A 16,787-nucleotide genomic window follows, 5' to 3' on the forward strand; every position below is an offset into this window, starting at 1 on the left:
TATGGAGAGAAAAAGAAACCGCTCCACTATATACGTAGCCAGGACGAGCCTACATGATTGCTTGTTGGGGTTGCTCTCTTCACACTCTCTCGCACAAAACGAGTGTGGCCACATCTCTAACATCTGGGCGGATCATGTCCGACGGGGGAAGGGGTGGATGCTTTGTGTAGATGCGGTCGCCGTCGCCAACGGCGAAAACCCACTGTCGGCACTTCCCGATCAGGGGTCCCCGCCGTTCTCTCTCACAAAGCCGATATGGTTTCCTTCGTCCCTTGCTCACTGCTGCGACGTGGGCAGTTGCCGCCTCCCGTCGCCCTCCTCTAGGTTGAGCTACGTCCCGACATCCCTCAGGTACAACTTCCTTTATAGCCGGCTCGCACCACTGCCCTAGCTGCCCACATCGCTCCATGTGGATATTTCTCTACTTCTTTGCCCCGCACGTACCTCTACCGGCTTCTACTGTATTTGTGATGATTTTATGTCTCATCAACTAGTCCCAGTAATCTTATTCTAATCACGCTTCTTCAATTTCTTTGCCATGGGGATGCTCATCTTGATTTTAATGAAATTGCACAAAATGATCCGATGGTCAAAGGGTTGCAAACTTCATTTTTCAGAAGGTTCAACGTCGCCAGCAAATTAAAGCCTGGTTAGGGTTTAGGGTTCAAGGGCTAGGGACTGCATGGATCGTCTTTTTCTTTAGTTGTCTCTGTTCCAAAATAAGTGTCAACTTTAGTAGTAGTACAACTTTGTACTGAAGTTTGCATAAAGTTGAGACACTTATTTTGGAATGGAGGGAATACATATTGGCTATGATCTGTCAATCATTGAGATGCAATAGCATGCATGTTAGTCTCCTTTGTATTTGATGAAATGTTGCAACGGGGCAACCTTGGACGCAAGATACATGAAAACAGAATTTGGAATCTTCATAGCATTGTACAGATTTATCTTGCTGAGAAATTACAGTACACACCATACTACTATGTAAAGAGTTAGGTGTCGCACGGTATCCAGAAAATATGGTGATAGTGTGAGGTGGGCCATGTAATCATTGAGCTTGCATGTTTTCACTACTTTAGCACTCCTCCGCCGTAAGAATGGAGAAAATCGTAATCTAGTACCTCTGTTCGCCGAAGCGTAGGACATCCAGCAGTTGTACCACCTCAGTAATAATGACCAATGAGCCATCAAATCACATAGACCCAGCAGTAAGTTGGATGGACGAAGCAACCATCACTCTTGAATCCGCTTCTCCATTCAATGCAGGCGCCAGTGAGGGGTCGCATCCGCTCTGCCCGGGAATGAATGCGACACCGATTCTCTGGAGCGGCGCTAACCGTTTTAGACGGGAAGTGCACGCGGGTGATGGAGGGGCTTTGGGTAGGCCAGGCTGGCCAGGAGCGGGCCTGGCAGCTGTCCCGATCGGACGCCCGGAAACGAGAGGATGCACCGACTCTTGTGGATAAATCGTACACTACACACCATCTCTCTGTAGGAGTAGGTCGATGTGTCACTCTCTATAACACACACACGCGTTAAAACACACACACACACACAAGTTCATAGAATAGGAATATCGTGCGAGTGGGAAGCCACAGGAAGTGATATAAATGGAGTACGTACAAGAAGAGAAGAGGTGAGGAATATTCCATCAAACCTGGACTGAGGAGTAGTACACCCTCCGTCTAGGTGTTAAGTCATCTTACGAAAATCAAATATTCCCAAAAAATTTAGGTGTCATCCATTAACTTCGCATCTCAATCCCCTCCTAGCCTCGTTGCTAACGAGCGTTGTTACTTACTCTGCCTTTTTATCTCCCCTGGAAACCCAATGCATGGAGCGCAACTACACATTGATCAGTCAAGGAATCAAAGTCGACTTGCATGCGAGTTAATATGTGGCCCTGCATGGTAGCTAAAACAACATCTCTTAATTGTTGTGTTTAGTGACAGAAATCAGGGCTTTGATTGGAGGAAGGACCGATCAAGTTTCTCCTTCTCGTCCAATCTGCTTGCACCTTGGTCTCGCTGCACCTTCTAACGTGACTTACACCCAGACGGAGGGAGTATTATGAGATACAGTGGCACACTGACTTAGGTCGAATACAAGTGCCCAAAATTATTGGAAGAGAGCAAAGTGTACAAACTAAATAATTAAAATTGAATTTCCCATTTATTTTTCTGAAATGGAGGCAAAAGATTTGCCTCATACACTAAATAAGAGGAGAATAGAGTTTCACTATTTGCAAGTGAACCTACAAATAAACGCCATGGCAATTACTCTCAATACGCCCTAGTTTCTTAGCACCCGCTGTAACCCTTAGTACATACGGTGGCACACTGACTTAGGCCGAATACAAGTGCGCAAAATATTTAAAATTGGAGGATGGTGCAGCCCACCTTTCCGATATTTTGACCGTGTGTGGTTCAGTTGTTGTTCACTTCGGAGGGTCGTGTATCACACGTGAATGTTACTAAGGGCGACCGGGAGGGTGCAGCGTTAATTGCGAGTTGACAACATTAAATTTTCTTCACGTATTAGCATTGCCCCTAGTATTTTTCTTCACTATGTTAAATAAAGAGTTCCGTTTCGTGCATGATTTAAAACAATTTTTATGGAGAGAAAAAGAAAACCACTCCATCTATATACGCTGCAGCCTTGGCGCTTGTTTTCTAGGGTTTGCTCTCTTCACACTCTCTCTCCACTATATATATACACGCCGGAGCCTCAACGCTTGTAGTTGCTCTCTTTACACTCTCTCACCCTCTCCAGATCTAAACAAGACTTCGTTGGCCTCTCTCTCTCCCCCCTCACTGCTGGTCAAAGAGCCGGCAGGAACCGTCCGCCGGGAAGGGAAGGAGGCTTAACGCTATCACCGTCGGCGAAGGAGGGAATCCACTACCACACAACTATTCTCTTTCACCCAGCGGCGGCGCGGGAGGGCCTCCGACCCCTTCTTCCTTGCTGCCGTACATAGTGTCAGCAGATCGGCCTCCGGTCACCCATTGAGGCACACCCCAAGAACCTTAAGGTATAATTTACTTATTCCACATGCATTGCTCTAGCTGCATGTGGGCTTTTTTCGCTTCTACACTCAAATCTAGGTGTTGGATCAAACAGGAAAGTAGTGGGGAAAGTTGTGTAGCATGAATCTAGGACGTGGTTCAAAGAGGAAAGTAAGGGGGAAAGTAGTGGAGAAAGTTGTATAGAATGAATCTAGGACATGGTTCAAAGAGGAAAGGAAGGGGGGGGGTTGTGGGGAAAGTTGTATAGCATGAATCTAGGACGTGGTTCAAAGAGGAAAGGAAGGGGGAAAGTAGTACAGACTGGCTATCCAGCACCTATGTTGGTCGAAAAGGGAAAACAATGACCAACGCAGTACACACATCTGTAACAAACTGATCTTTCTGTTTTGGGGGACAAGGCTATAGAGTTTGAGCAGGACTAGATTTCCTGCCCTCACATAGGGAAATGTGTCTAAAGATAACAAAATTGGGACCAACACAAATATGCTCCTTGGTTGTTTGTTCTTTGTCACAACAGACTATGCATCACCCCTTTATACATCGGTAGATGCACATGGTGCTGGTGCGTCCACTGTCCCGTACAACTCTTTAGTTGTTGTTAATCTAAGGCCCTGTTTGGTTAAAAAGTCCAAGGACTTTTTTTAGTCCCAACTAAAAATTCCCTAGTCCCTACCTGTTTGGTTCCAGGGACTAAACATGGACTAGAGGTTATTAAATGACATGCTAAAAGACCATGTTGCCCCTAGTAATGAACTAATAGACATAAGGTGCGATGCGGGGCAGGGGCAACTATTGGAAAAAGTCCCAAAAAGACTCCCTGAGGGTCTTCCTTATTTAGTCCCAAATGCCCACTTTTAGTCCCTAAAAGTCCCTCCTGTTTGGTTTAGATGGGACTAAAAGGGACTTTTTTAGTCCCTACACCAAAAAGTCCGTGTAAACAAACACCCTCTAATAATGCCACTAGAAAATTAAAGCAATGCCACTGTTAAAAGAAAATTATATGTTTAACGAATTTTATTGTTAATATAATCTCTCTATTAATATGAATCAATGCCATTGTTTGAGAAATGCTATTGTCTTCTTTCTTTTTGTGGGCTTCTGTGTCATCCACCGTTGTTGACCAGTAGTTGTTTCCTTTTCACATCTGTGTAAACAGCGTTATCTACTTCACCTTGTTGCTATTGCGACCTTTTGTTACACTTCACAAAAATATTTTGTTTCAAGAGTGTTTTGTGTAGTTCAACCAAAATGTCACTCCAACAACATTGCTTGATTGCTTGATCTTAGTGGAACCGCACAAGAGGAGATCTGACTTCCTATCCGTGTTGGCAAATTTGTTTCATAACTTCTTCTTGTGAGTTGTTTGAATTCTGCATCATGAGAGGTCAGTACTAGCCTTCCTTCACATGATTGTGCAATGTGATTTCATATGTTGTGCTACTTATACGGTAATGTTGCTTGATTTTAGTGAACTGCACAAATGGAGACAAGACTTCCAACCTGTATGTGCGCCGTAATATCCCATTGAGGTAATATAATGATATTTCACAATTGTTGGCCTATATTTTGCCACTGTCATAAATTAATGTCGTTGTTTAGTGCTATACTTGTGCTCCCTAATTGACATGCCAAATCTTACATTGAAGGCGAAGCTTGTCTGTTATTGAACCAAGTGATGAAGGGGAAGAACAAGCGGAAGAAAAACAAAAATCAATTCCCGGTGCTGTAATGAAGCACTATAACTATAATGACACAAGTAATGATATAGTTTTGCATCTTAATTTATTGCTATGGCTGGAACAAGCAATTATTTTGCCACTGATTTGATGCCACTCTTAATGTAATATGTAATTATCTCTACTTGTGCAAACAAGGATCTTCTTTGAAGATAACATATATTTTAGTGGAACTGCAAAGAAGGTGTTGGAAACATTAAACTAATCGAGGAGTATATAGTAAGCATGGCAACCATAGTAGATAACAACAGATGGTTCCGGGGAAGTGCTTCATCCGTATGCTCTATACAATTAGCCTCCTGACAAAGGTTGGGACTGGCCCACGGATTTCATCCATATGATTGAGCTTTGTCATCTCTATTGGTGTTGTGCTACTGTTTAGATACTGTGATGAGAAAGTGGTATTTGTCCTTGAGAAGTGCTACATCTGTGTTGTTTTAATTATTTCCTTTCCTTTTTTCGAGCAAACAGGGATGCAGCATTTAGTTGTTCTATTGCCTTTGCACAAAAGGATCATCCTTTTCATATCAGAAGGAAGCAGTTGAAGGATCATTACATTACTGCCCACAAGAACAAACTAACTTCAGCTCAGAAGGACTCACAGAACTCCATCTTTGTTGCGGTGATGGACAATACAATGTTGTTTTAGAATTCTTTCCTGTGAGTTCCATTTTTTAAATGTGTGCTCTGCATGGATCATGTAGGTTGCCTGTTAAACTGTCAATTCATAGTACTGTTTGCTTTATACTAATCACTTTTTTGGTATTTATGCAAACAGGGGTGCTGTAAGGGCATATTTCTCTCTTTTATTAATATGGGAATGGGAGCAAATGAGGAGTCATTGAGTCGAAGAAATGAATTGCTCTTTTGTTGATTGATGACAATGCATTTGCGGACTAATCGTGTGCATTGAGCATTTCAGATATCTCATGTCTAGGCACAAGATGATTCGGTGCCCCTCGGAACCTATCGAAGATGATGTTTCTCTATGTTTCTTTTCGGTGGACTTGAGTCATAGGAAAGCTGTACTATTAAGAGGGGGTCCGCTTCGAAAAGGTTAGGGTGGAATCAACACGTACATGTCTGTTTCTTTGCACCACCTTTCCTTGCTTCATTGGAGCACCGGTTGTTCCCCTTGTTGTTGCGAAGATGAAGGCTTTGTAGTGTTGCTGATGTGTGACGTGCGGTAGTACTGCTCAAGGGAGCAGTAGTACCGCAGCTGCCCACGGTAGTACCGCCCATAGCAGCGGTAGTATCGCAAGTGCGGTAGTACCGCTCCTAGCACACGGTAGTACCATGGCCTCTGGCCCAGATCAGTGGCTTGAGCGGAAGTAGGGCGAAAGTAATTTTTTACTTCCGCACGCGGTAGTACCGCTCCCTGCGAGCTGTAGTACCGTATCGGATTTTTGCACTGACCGAAACTTAGCGGAAGTAGTCACGGATGTAATTTTAGTCTGTGCCTTCCCAACCCCGAATGAGCCCTGCCTTGCGGTAGTACCGCAAGGGTGAGTGGTAGTACCACTCCGGCGGTTCTACCGCTCGTTGCCGTGTGCAACAGGGCCTCACCTGGTTCCTTCCATGCAAACAGTGGTACCGCAACACCCATCGGTAGTACCGCAATCCTATGCGGTAGTACCGCGTGTATGTGCGGTAGTACCGCATGTCGCGGGCTGAGTAGATGGGTAACGGTTGGATTTTTCCTCTCACTATATAAGGGGGGTCTTCGTCCCCAAGTTGACTACCTCTTCCTTCCCTAAGCTCCATTGTTTCTCAAAGCTTCATTTTCACCCGATCTCTCTCCCTAGCCAATCAAACTTGTTGATTTTCTAGGGATTGGTTGAGAAGGCCCCGATCTACACTTCCACCAAGAGAAATTTGATTCCCCCACTAATCCCTTGCAGATCTTGTTACTCTTGGGTGTTTGAGCACCCTAGATGGTTGAGGTCACCGTGGAGCAATATTCTATTGTGGTGAAGATTCGTGGTGTCGTTGAGAGCCTCCAATTAAGTTGTGGAGATTGCCCCAACCTTGTTTGTAAAGGTTCGGTCGCCGCCTCCAAGGGCACCAATAGTGGATTCACGACATCTCGCATTGTGTGAGGGCATGAGGAGAATACGGTGGCCCTAGTGGCTTATTGGGGAGCATTGTGCCTCCACACCGCTCCAACGGAGACGTACTTCCTCTCAAAGGGAAGGAACTTCGGTAACACATCCTCGTCTCCACCGGTTCCACTCTTGGTTATCTCTTACCTTTACTTGTGCAAGCTTATATCGTGTTGTATCCCTTGCTTGCTTGTGTGCTTGTTGTTGTTGCATCATATAGGTTTCTCACCTAGTTGCATATCTAGACAACCTACTTTGATGCAAAGTTTAAATTGGTAAAGAAAAGCTAAAAATTGTTAGTTGCCTATTCACCCCCTCTAGTCAACTATATCGATCCTTTCAATTGGTATCAGAGCCTCGTCTATTTATCAAGGACTTTGCCTTCCAAAGAGTATGGTTGAAACCATAGACGGGGGGGGGGGGGGCGTGAGGAGTTCAATGCGGCTTTGGACACATTGAAAACCTCCATGACGACCGAGGTTGAAGGCATGTTCAGTAAGTTTTTTGAAGGCCTTAAATTATCCACCGCACCAATGAAAGTGGGTGATCCCGCTAACAAGGTGACGGATGCTAACTCCGACAAGGGGGGGCTACTAGTGACAAAGTTCCTTTATCTAGTGGTAGAAGTGGAAATGGCATCTTTGCCCATGTTGAACCTCCACTTACTTATGGAGGACCAGTTCCCTCCACTCATTTGAATCATGTTGGTCATCCTCCTAAGCTTGTGGAAAATGAGGATTTTGCCTCATGGGTCAATCGCTTTAAACGTCATTTAAATCATAGGTCTACTAACCTTTGGAGAATTATTGAGCAAGGTTTCTACCCGCATGACCCAAGCAACTTCACTCCTAGAGAAGCCGCGGATCATCAATTCAACGAGTCTGCTCTTTGAATTCTCCAAGAGGCCATCCCTCCCGAAGATATTGCTTGTCACTGACCTTTCACCGTGGCCAAGGAAGCATGGCAACATGTTGTTTCCATTTACAAGGGAAGCACAAGCATTCAACGCTCCAACTATGAAGTGGTTCAAGATGAAGCCGATGAGTTTGCAATGAATGAAGATGAAGAACCTCGTGAGCTTTACCGGAGATTAACCACTCTCGCGGTCTCACTTTGAGATCATCGAAGCAAGGATACAGATGACAATTGGATCAAGCGCAAGTTTCTCAAGGCCATGATGCCTTACCATAAGGCCATGTCCTCCATCATCCGTCAAAGGCCAGACTTCACACCTTGTCCTCAACTGAAGTGTTCGATGAGTTTGTGGCAATGAGGATCTTGGACAAGACTGCCGATAATGCGGTGTTGCATTCTCAACGCGTAAAGAAGCCCAACCTTGCCTTGAAGGCCAAGGCTAGTGTAGAAGAAGAGGATGAAGAGGAAGAAGAGGAGAGTAACCCCGAAGATACAAAATATGCTTATCATGAGCACATGGCTCTTGCTTCAAGGCAATTTTGGAAGAAGAACTCAAGGCCCAACTTCAACAAGAACAACTCAAGTGGCGCCAAGGAAAGCAACATGTGAGGACATGCTATAATTGTGGCAATGTGAGCCACTTTGTTGCGGAGTGCCCATATGAGAAGAGGCAAGACAATGGTGGCAAGCTCATCCGAAAATAGAAGGCCAAGTCCTTCCCCAACAAGAACAACTTCACCAAGAAGACTCGTCTCAAGGGGTTGGTGGCACAAGAAGAGTACAATGAGGATGATGACGATGATGAAGATGGTGAGACGGTTACCATGGCCTCCGTTGCCATTGCAACAACTCCGTGGGTGTCCCTCTTCGATTCACCCAACGAGAACATCACCGCCAAGTGCCTCATGGCCAACCAACAAGGTAACCCCAAACATCAAAACTACCATCACTACTAATCCCTCTTCGATGGATTGCATTGATGAAAGTGAGGGGTCTAATGAGGAAGACAATGAATTTGAGTCTTTTATGAGTAAGCTCAAGGGTAAATCCAAGAAGCACTTTGTTGGTCTCTTGGAACAACTTGGTGAAGCTAATGACATGATCGAGGCTCACGAAGACACCATCTCTAAGATGGAGGGGCATAGTTGTGACTATGCTGATGAGATATCGCATCTCTCTAATGAGCTTGAGGAAGGGTGTTGTCGGTGTCAAAACCGGCGGATCTCGGGTAGGGGGTCCCGAACTATGCGTCTAGGCCGGATGGTAACAGGAGGCAGGGGACACGATGTTTTACCCAGGTTCGGCCCCTCTTGATGGAGGTAAAACCCTACATCCTGCTTGATTAATATTGATGATATGGGTAGTACAAGACTAGATCTACCACGAGACCGGAGAGGCTAAACCCTAGAAGCTAGCCTATGGTATGATTGTATGTTGTGGTTGTTGTCCTACGGACTAAAAATCTTTGGTTTATATAGACACTGGAGAGGGTTAGGGTTACACAAGGTCGGTTACAAAGGAGGAGATATCCATATCCGTATTGCCTAGCTTGCCTTCCACGCCAAGTAGAGTCCCATCTGGACACGAGACGAAGTCTTCAATCTTGTATCTTCATAGTCTAACAGTCCGACCAATAGAGATAGTCCGGCTGTCCGGAGACCCCCTAATCCAGGACTACCTCAGTAGCCCCTGAAACAGGCTTCAATGACGATGAGTCCGGTGCGCAGTATTGTCTTCGGCATTGCAAGGCGGGTTCCTTCTCCGAATACATCACAGAAGAATTTGAATACAAGGATAGTGTCCGACCCTGCAAAATAAGTTCCACATACCACCGTAGAGAAAATAATATTTTCGCAGATCTAGTTTGCTGGCTTGTTTTGGCAGCATGACGTTATGTCATGGCCCGGTGATTATTCAAAAGTTTCCTTTAACCAGCCCCGCACATAACGCGAGGCAGTTTTTCGACACGTCTCATCAAAGCAGAGATCGTGTCCCCTTATTACGGGATTCTCATCAATATGGGCGTGGGTAACCCAACCGTGCCATCTATTATGGCGCTTGGGGGATAAGCGAGTTTTACCAGGCAAGTGGGGACGCTTAGCTTTGTCCGCCCATATAAAGGGATAAGGATTCACCTTTCTATCCACGCCTTCTTCCTCATTTGCTCATCCGTTTTCGCACACTCGAGCTCTAGTGCCCAAGTCCGCACTTCCCACCTCAACCTTCTCCAACCATGTCCGGAGCGGGAGGCAGGTGGATGGTCTCCTCCGTCATGGAGGGAGACATCAAGAAACTAAGGAGAGTCGGATACCTGCCCGACGACATCGCGCACCGGCTCCCAGATGAGGGGCAGCTCATCCCCACCCCCAGGCCCCATGAGAGGGTAGTGTTCCTCACCCATTTCCTCTGCGGACTGGGATTCCCTCTCCATCCATTCATCCGGGGGCTCATGTTCTATTACGGCCTGGATTTCCACGATCTGGCCCCGAACTTCATCCTCAACTTCTCGGCGTTTATCGTCGTGTGCGAGGCCTTCCTCCGCATCAAGCCCCACTTCGGCTTATGGTTGAAGACCTTCAATGTCAAGCCGAAGGTTGTGGGCGGGCGCCAGGCGGTGTGCGGAGGCGCCATGGTGGGCAAGATGCCCAACGTAACATGGCTCGAGGGCTCCTTTGTGGAAACCATAAAGGGGTGGCAATCGGGGTGGTTCTACATCACCAAGCCGCGCGACCCTACATGGGCAACGGCCCCCGAGTTCCGATCTGGCATCCCCACGCGGCTCACTTCCTGGAAAGAGAAGGGCCTATCCTGGGGTAGTTTGGGAGAACTGGCCGGACTCCAAACATGTATTCAAAACATGGTGAACAAGAAGCTATAACTTGTCAACGTGGTCCAGGTCATGCTTCACCGCTGGATCCTCCCGTGCCAACAACGGGAGTTCAATTTGTGGGAGTTTGACCCGGCGCATCACCGAACTCTGAACAGGCTCTTCGACACAACTCACGAAGATGCTTGGAGGGTGCTGTTCAAAAGTGCCGAGGTCCCCCCTCCTATTACTGAGGATCGCGGATTCAGCGCGAAGCGCCAAGCCAGTGCAGTAAGCCACTTTACCTTTCACAGGATACTTATTTTTTATAGATTGACTCCATGCGGGATCTAAACTCCCGAACCTTTGACAAGACTGGCAGGAGACGGCCGGACAGATCGATTGTCCGGCTCCCTTGCCCGAAGGCCCAGCAGACGCTCTTCTGGCGAAGATGCTGATTCCTGCTCCTTATATGGTGCCGGAGAAGACCAAGAAGGCCAAGGGAACCTGAAAGAGTTCCCGATGCCAGGCGTCATCGGACTCACTATCCGATGACTCTACGGCGCACTCCTCCCCCGAAGATGAGGAAGAATAAGAAGATGCTCCCCCTCCTGTAGGGGAAGATAAGAAAAGGAAGGCTGCCCTAACTCGGGGGGGGGGGGGGGCGAAGGGTCCAAGAAGGGAAGGACTCTCCTTCCGGACAGCTCCACCGCTGCCGACGAAGACGAAGATGAGTGGTTGCCCAGGGCCAAGCCCCTGGGGAGATCGTAAGTATTCGGATACCAGAGTAACTCGTAGCATTCCTTTGTCGCACTGCTTTCCCTAACGCCGAACATGATTATGCAGGCCGCCGCGAACCAGCATCGATGTATCATCAGACGGCTCCCTGGGCTCGTCAGACATGGATAGCGATCCAGTCCCGACCGCCACTTCCCCTCATCCTACCGACGACGCCGAGGTGTTGTCTCAAGAGGCACCGGATCAAGGGGAGACACTCTCGGAGGCGCCTCAAGGCGACTTTCCGGACTCCGGGAGCCGAGGGGACGGGGCCCCTGAGAGCTCCGAGTTCGGCCCTCATCCGAACATCGCGCCGGAACCTCCAGCGGTTCCAGGCTCGGGCAGGCGACCTCCTTCTAAGAGGGGCAAGACACCTGTGCCCTCGACCTCTGTCCATCCAGAGGCGCCGGACAATCTGCTGGAAGCGCTTCGCAGCACTTCCATCGACGAGGAGCACCGTACTGTTATGAGTGCGGTGGTCCAGAAGGTTCAGTCCGCCAAGAGCGAGTTGACTGAAGCCTGTGCCAGCCTTCTAACTGGCTTTGAGGTAAGTGTTTTAAAATGTAGTAGAAATATTACCGCATAGACAGTAGCCCCTGATGCTTTGTTCGGTGTTCATAAAGAAAAGCCGAGCAGAGGATCAAATAATATCGCAGGAGTCTAATATAAGTATGTCAATATGCATATGCAAGCTTCGCTGTTGGCGTCCGCCGCACTGACTGCGGAGGTCGCCGTACTGAAGCAGGAACTCGAGGGGTCCAGGAAAGAGCTCGGCCTTGCCAAGAGGCAGCTCGAGGAGAACAAGGGTAAGTAATACCATGTCTATAGATATGTATATATAAAAGAGGATGCGATTGCAAAATGACAGGATCGTCGTATGTTTGCCAGGGGCCACGACCGAGGTGGCGACCCTGAAGCAAGCGCTAACCAAGGCCGAAGATAAAGCGGCCAAGGAGCGCACCGAGCGAGAGAAGCACGAGGCTCGGGTGGGCGAGGTGCAGCAAAAGCTCCAGGCTCTCATGGCGAAGCACAAGGCGTTGGAGCTTGACTCAAAGACGCGGGAGTCCGAGCTTGCCGCGGCCCTCGAGGGTGCAAAAAGTGCCAAGGCCGAAGCCCAAAAGGCCCTCCAAGAGATCGACGCGATGAAGAAGATATCAGCGGGTAAGGCTTTCTATATGCAAAGCAAGCATGTAAAAGTAAATTACCGATTACTTACCCGAATCCGGAGCTCTCCAGGAGCATTCACACATTTGCCCTGCAGTGTGTCCGATGCCGCACAATTTTACCAGGCCGAGGATGGATGCTCAACGGAGAAGCTGTTCTAGTCTCAGTATGCTGAGGCCGAACACCCAGTGCCAATGAGCGACCAGCTGAAGCAGATGGTCGAGCTACATAAGGCGGCCGATCGGGCCATGAAGAGCTTTATAGTCCGGCTGTGGCCTGGCGACGCCCTTCCGAATAGCTTCTTCGGCCTGGTGAGGCGGCTTGTGGATGCCTGCCCGCGGCTGGAGGCCGTCAAGCGATCTGTCTGCATTGAAGGTGCACGCCGGGCTTTCGCCTATGTGAAACTGCAGTGGGTCAAGCTAGAGGCCGTGAAGCTGATCAAGGAGGGGCCGCCGGAGGGCAAGGAGCACCGCCACCGCGAGATGTACTAAGAGGGTGTTCTACCGGGTGCCCGTCTCATTGCGGACGAGTGTTCAAAAGATGTAATATTTGAATGAGACTTGCTCGTTTTATCCTGTATTTATGAAAACTTGTTTCATATGTGCTATGCAACGCTTGTTTGAATTTAAAATATTACCTTCTGTTTGGCTGTTTATCCAATCTGAGAGATGGCTAGTCCTTGGCTTCTACCCCCATGCCACGAGTGCTGGGGTGTTCGGGATAAACCTGAGCACTCTTGTTCCCATGTTTGGGTCCTTCGAGGGAGGTGCTCAGCACAGCGAACAAGGCAACCGGACTAATAATGCTTTATCACTCTCACTTAGCCATAGAATTCTATAATTTTAAATTTCAGCGAAGCCCCTGGTATTCGGAAGGCCGAATTTGGGGCGCGATAGACGCCTTTAAGCCGGACAGGGCCGGCCCCTCGCTTTAAGCGGCATAAGTCTTTAGGGACTCGAAAACCTCGCCAAACAGCGACCAGTCTCTCGCCTTATCATGACAGTCAGTTTTAGCTTTCTCTACTGAGGTGCTGAACCCAGCTGAACCGGGGCACAATCGCAGTAGTTCTCCTAGCGCTACCTTAGCCGATAGAGCAGAACGTAAGGTACCAAAACATAGGAGCCGGGAAAACCCAACATTTGACCAAAGACATGATTCGGAGCTGATGCATATAATGCTATAAGTTCGGGGTGCCGCACTTGTGAAAGTGTTCGGACTTTTCACACCGTATATGGGGTACGTAAGCCCCTGGTGTATTGGCCGTACCAGAGTGTACGATTGCAAGGCGTCATTAATGAACACACACACACACACACACACACACACACACATATATATATATATATATATATATATATATATATATATATATAACAAGAATGCAATAATAGTCGTAATGTCATGCATTGTTTATTCAAAAAATTGTGTTAAAGCAGAATGATACAGATAGTGCGATAAGCAAAGAGTAGGACTATGTCCCTTCCAAGGGCAAGCTGAGGAATGATATTAAATCGAATATTTCGCTCGTTACTGTAATCCACCTGGGGATTCCATGGTATGACGTAGCTATCTGCCTCCTTGGTTGCTGCATCATATGTTCGACAATAGTGCTGCCGGACAGTGTTTCCAGAGATTAAGGTCCTGACAAAAAAGAAAAATAACCAAACGAGAAGCCCCTAGTGCGGTTTAGGACGCGTCTTGGGGCGTGCCATAGTTGTGCCCCCTTCTCCACCTGTGCCCATGGTATTTTTAATGCGTAATTATGTACGCGTGGCACGAGTTTCGCCGTTGGGCTGGGATTGGGGTGGCCACCGTATTGCTACGTGAGCTCAGATCACGCCAGGCGGTCTATTTGCCGATTGCCCCGAGCGCGCTTGAAGGTGTCCGGGCTTTGAGGTGCCGAACTGGTTGATTGCCTTGAGAGGCTGCTTTGCGCTTCTGCTGCGAGGGTCGCGGTGTGCTCCTCTGTTCGGAGAGAGTGCTATGTGTTTCCATTGACTGTAATAACTCTGCGAGGTCCTGGCATCTTGAGCTTGAGGTATGCATAATGCGGTACCGCATTGAATCTAGCAAATGCGGTTCGCCCGAGCAGCGCGTGATAACCACTGCGGAACGGGACTATATCGAGGATTAACTCTTCGCTTCAGAAATTATCCGGGGATCCGAAGACCACTTCCAGTGTAATTGAGCCTGTGCAGTGGGCCTCCACACCTGGAATGACGCCTTTAAAGGTCGTTTTTGTGGGTTTGATCCTTGAGGGGTCTATACCCATTTTGCACACTGTGTCCTGATAAAGCAGGTTCAGGCTGCTGCCGCCATCCATAAGGACTCGAGTGAGGTGGAATCCGTCAATGATTGGGTCTAGAACCAGTGCGGCAAATCCTCCATGACGGATACTAGTGGGGTGGTCCCTACGATCGAAGGTGATCGGACAGGAGGACCAAGGGTTGAACTTTGGGGCGACTGGCTCCAACGCATATACGTCCCTGAGCGCACGCTTCCGCTCCCTCTTGGGGATGTGGGTTGCGTATATCATGTTCATCGTCCGCACTTGCGGGGGAAACCTCTTCTGTCCTCCAGTGTGCGGCTGCCGGGGATCCTCCTCGTCATCGCTATGCGGCCCCTTGTCCTTGTTTTCGGCAATTAACTTGCCGGCCTGCTTGAACACCCAACAATCCCTGTTGGTGTGATTGGCTGGCTTGTCTGGGGTGCCGTGTATTTGACACGAGTGATCGAGTATACGGTCCAAGCTGGACGGACCCGGCATACTCTGTTTGAATGGCTTTTCCGCTGACCGGGTTTAAAGCCTTTGAATCCGGCATTGACTGCCGTATCCTCAGTATTTTCGCTAGTAATGCGGCGCTTATGTTTATTGCAACGTGACTTGCTATTGCCGTCCTTGGTATCTGAGGTACCATGGTTCTTTGATATGTTATTGCTACGAGCCAGCCAGCTGTCTTCTCCCGCATAAAAGAAGGTCATGAGCGTCGTGAGAGCTGCCATAGATTTTGGCTTTTCCTGACCAAGGTGCCAGGCTAGCCACTCATCTCGGATGTTGTGTTTGAAAGCCGCTAAGGCCTCTGCATCCAGACAATCGATGATCTGATTTTTCTTTGTAAGGAACCGAGTAAAGAATTGCCTGGCCGACTCTTCTGGTTGCTGAATTATGTGGCTCAAATCATCGGCGTCTGGTGGTCGCACATAAGTGCCCTGAAAGTTGTCGAGGAATGCGGCTTCCATTTCTTCCCAACAGCTAATGGAGTCCGCTGGCAAGCTGTTAAGCCAATGCCGCGCTGGTCCTTTAAGCTTTAGTGGGAGGTATTTGATGGCGTGTAAGTCATCACCACAGGCCATTTGGATGTGGAGGAGGAAATCCTCGATCCATACTGCGGGATCTGTTGTACCGTCGTATGATTCAATATTTACAGGTTTGAAACCTTCTGGGAATTGATGTTCCATTACTTTGTCTATGAAGCATAAGGGGTGTGCGACACCTCTGTATTGGGCTATATCACGATGCAGCTCGAATGGGTCTTGCCCGCTGTGTTTGGCTCGGCCGGATTTGCTTTTACTGTATCCGGCGTGACGTTTATCGTCTCGCAGAGTGGTGCGCCGTCGTGATCGGTAGATCGATCTTGCATGCTTTGCTTTGTCCTCCAATATGTCTCACAGGTCTGGCGTATCTCCCCATGCATTTTTATTTGAATGGCATCAGGGTGGGGGCTAAGCTTTTGGCTGGAATGCCTCTCTATCGCGACCACGAGGTGGCCGATCAGCTGTATCATACGCTTCTTCCTCCAGTCAGGGGTAGTAACCTGCACTTTGGGTAATTCTTGGAGGGGCGCTCGAGTTTATATTCCTCGGCCGCGAGGACTTCAGTCCATCTGTCAGCTAGCAGATCTTGATCAGCTTGAAGCTGCTGCTGCTTTTTCTTCAGGCTATTTGTTGTGGCCATAAGCCAGCGCTTGAAGCGCTCTTGTTCGACGGGATCCTCTGGTACGACAAATTCATCATCGCCGAGGCTTGCCTCGTCTTCGGAGGGGGGCATGTAATTGTCATCCTCCTCCTCTCCATCTGCCGCTCTCTCAGGAGAGCTGGCTCCTCCATCCTCCTGCTCTGAATCTTGCTGGAGGAGAATGTTGTTGTCTTTGGCACTATCTGTAGTGTTATTATCTCCTGTGCCGGTATCACCACTTTTGCTTTGGCGGGACCTAGAGCGGCGCCGCTGACGTCGGCGCTTGGGTTGCTTCATGGAGGG

This window comes from Triticum aestivum, chromosome 1A (genome assembly GCF_018294505.1).
Source record: "Triticum aestivum cultivar Chinese Spring chromosome 1A, IWGSC CS RefSeq v2.1, whole genome shotgun sequence".
NCBI lineage: Eukaryota > Viridiplantae > Streptophyta > Magnoliopsida > Poales > Poaceae > Triticum > Triticum aestivum.